The sequence below is a fragment of the Raphanus sativus genome, unplaced genomic scaffold, assembly GCF_000801105.2.
Source record: "Raphanus sativus cultivar WK10039 unplaced genomic scaffold, ASM80110v3 Scaffold1076, whole genome shotgun sequence".
Classification (NCBI taxonomy): domain Eukaryota; kingdom Viridiplantae; phylum Streptophyta; class Magnoliopsida; order Brassicales; family Brassicaceae; genus Raphanus; species Raphanus sativus.
Window position 1 is genome coordinate 11,545 of NW_026616390.1, and position 3,848 is coordinate 15,392.

Genomic DNA, 3,848 nt, shown 5'->3' on the forward strand with positions numbered 1-3,848 from the left:
TTCTACTCTCACTTGCGGTCAACTTGGAGTGGGACTTGTGGCAAATGGATGTGAAGAATGCATTTCTTCAAGGAGAGTTAGATGATGAAGTATACATGAGACCTCCTCCTGGCCTTGAAGACATAATGAAACCAGGAAATGTGCTTAGACTCAGGAAGGCCATCTACGGATTGAAACAGTCACCAAGAGCATGGTACCACAAGCTAAGCTCAACACTGAATGGAAGAGGCTTTGTGAAGTCTCAAGCAGATCATTCTCTCTTCACTCTCACCAGCAAGGAAGGTATCATAGTCATACTGGTGTATGTTGATGACATAATCATCACTTGTAGCAACAAGGAAGGTATCATCTCAACTAAATCTTTTCTCAAATCTACTTTTGATATTAAGGATTTGGGAGAGTTAAAGTACTTCCTAGGGATTGAATTTTGCCGCTCTAAAGAGGGGCTATTCATATCTCAAAGGAAGTACACACTTGATATCTTGAATGAGGCAGGAACCATTGGAAGTAGACAGCCCAAACACCATTGGAAGAAGGCTACAAGGTGCTGCGAGAGGGGGAGTATGAAGCTACTCCATTTCAAGATGTCAAGAAGTATAGAAGAATGGTGGGCAAGCTCATCTATTTGACCATTACCAGACCAGATGTGTGCTTTGCTGTGAACCAAGTGAGTCAACACATGGGAGCTCCTAAGGTGCATCATTGGAACATGGTAGAGAGGATCTTGAGATATTTAAGAGAGGCGCCAGGTCAAGGAGTTTGGATGGCGTGCAACAAGAGCACTGAAGTTGTGGGATATTGTGATGCTGATTGGGCTGGAGACAGAGTAGATAGAAGATCAACCACAGGGTATTGCACATTCATTGGAGGGAATCTGGTCACATGGAAGAGCAAGAAGCAAAAGGTGGTATCTTGTTCAAGTGCTGAAGCAGAATATAGAGCAATGAGGAAACTTACCAGTGAGCTGATATGGATCAAAAGTCTACTCAAGGATTTGGGCATTGAGATCAGTACACCAATGACCATGCATTGTGACAACCAAGCAGCAATACACATCGCAAGCAACTCAGTCTTCCATGAGAGAACTAAGCATATAGAAGTGGACTGCCACAAAGTAAGACAAGCAGTGGAGCAGCTAGTGATACTTCCATGCTATACTAGGAGTGAGGATCAACTAGCTGACATCTTCACCAAGGCAGCCAGCAGCAAGGTTTGTGAGTTCATTCATCCTAAGCTTGGACTCATAGACCTCACTTGTCACTGATCCTCTTAGCCATGAAGGATTCTACTCTTTTTCCTTTGCTTGGTTTTTATCCCAAGTGGTTTTTCCAAGTAAAGGTTTTTAATGAGGGAATGCTTCATGGTTTCCAAGCTTGATCAATCCCTATGGTCAAGCTTGAGGGGGAGTGTTGACATGAAGCAATAAAAGGCACCAAGTATGAGGAAAGTATTAGAAGTGTAAGAGAAGAGAAGAGAACAAGTGTATGCGCATTCAAGTGAATCAGCTGAGTTACCTTGGTGCACACTCCTATCCGTACAACCTAAAGGAGTTAGTGTGACTTGCAAGGCAAGAGAAAGGAAGAGTGATCTTTCAATGTAGCAAGGAAGAGCATCTCGCCAAGGCTGAAGTAGTTTGAATATATTGGCAAAGGCAAATCACATGTGGGAAGAGAGCTGTTGCCTTTGCAACCGTTAGGTCAGGTCACTTTCAACCTGCTCCAACGCAGCTGGGACAGATTTGGACTCATACACATTGTTTAATCTTATTTCAGATCTTTTACTTGTTTAATATTTTTCCTAGGATAGCTTGCTGCCTATTTATGTAATGTATCTTGCAAACAAATGAATCAAGGAAATATGGATTCCTCTTATCTCTTTCTCTCTTAATACTCGCCATATCTCTCTCTCTCTTATCTCTCTCTCTCGGTTTAATACTAATCACACTCTCTTGTTCTTAATTCTCATCACAAACCCCTTTAATCTTCATAAAATCTCAAGGATGAACCAATATGTAAGAAGCTTGATTGGGAACCACTAATCAGTGGAGAATAACCAGGAAGTTGAATAAATCTCATAGGAGTTGTGAGTAAGAAGATATCCCACTTTCTATCCAGATGATTCCAGATTAGCCTGTTCGGACATATGGCAATATCTTCATGATTCTTATCAAACCAGGATGAACCACGATCTAAGAAGCTTTATTTGGAACCACTAATCAGTGGAGAATAACCAGGAAGTTGAATAAATCTCATAGGAGTTGTGAGTAAGAAGATATCCCACTTTCTATCCAGATGATTCCAGATTAGCCTGTTCGGACATATGGCAATATCTTCATGATTCTTATCAAACCAGGATGAACCACGATCTAAGAAGCTTTATTTGGAACCACTAATCAGTGGAGAATAACCAGGAAGTTGAATAAATCTCATAGGAGTTGTGAGTAAGAAGATATCCCACTTTCTATCCAGATGATTCCAGATTAGCCTGTTCGGACATATGCCATTATCTTCATGATTCTTATCAAACCAGGATGAACCACGATCTAAGAAGCTTTATTTGGAACCACTAATCAGTGGAGAATAACCAGGAAGTTGAATAAATCTCATAGGAGTTGTGAGTAAGAAGATATCCCACTTTCTATCCAGATGATTCCAGATTAGCCTGTTCGGACATATGGCAATATCTTCATGATTCTTATCAAACCAGGATGAACCACGATCTAAGAAGCTTTATTTGGAACCACTAATCAGTGGAGAATAACCAGGAAGTTGAATAAATCTCATAGGAGTTGTGAGTAAGAAGATATCCCACTTTCTATCCAGATGATTCCAGATTAGCCTGTTCGGACATATGGCAATATCTTCATGATTCTTATCAAACCAGGATGAACCACGATCTAAGAAGCTTTATTTGGAACCACTAATCAGTGGAGAATAACCAGGAAGTTGAATAAATCTCATAGGAGTTGTGAGTAAGAAGATATCCCACTTTCTATCCAGATGATTCCAGATTAGCCTGTTCGGACATATGGCAATATCTTCATGATTCTTATCAAACCAGGATGAACCACGATCTAAGAAGCTTTATTTGGAACCACTAATCAGTGGAGAATAACCAGGAAGTTGAATAAATCTCATAGGAGTTGTGAGTAAGAAGATATCCCACTTTCTATCCAGATGATTCCAGATTAGCCTGTTCGGACATATGGCAATATCTTCATGATTCTTATCAAACCAGGATGAACCACGATCTAAGAAGCTTTATTTGGAACCACTAATCAGTGGAGAATAACCAGGAAGTTGAATAAATCTCATAGGAGTTGTGAGTAAGAAGATATCCCACTTTCTATCCAGATGATTCCAGATTAGCCTGTTCGGACATATGGCAATATCTTCATGATTCTTATCAAACCAGGATGAACCACGATCTAAGAAGCTTTATTTGGAACCACTAATCAGTGGAGAATAACCAGGAAGTTGAATAAATCTCATAGGAGTTGTGAGTAAGAAGATATCCCACTTTCTATCCAGATGATTCCAGATTAGCCTGTTCGGACATATGGCAATATCTTCATGATTCTTATCAAACCAGGATGAACCACGATCTAAGAAGCTTTATTTGGAACCACTAATCAGTGGAGAATAACCAGGAAGTTGAATAAATCTCATAGGAGTTGTGAGTAAGAAGATATCCCACTTTCTATCCAGATGATTCCAGATTAGCCTGTTCGGACATATGGCAATATCTTCATGATTCTTATCAAACCAGGATGAACCACGATCTAAGAAGCTTTATTTGGAACCACTAATCAGTGGAGAATAACCAGGAAGTTGAATAAATCTCATAGG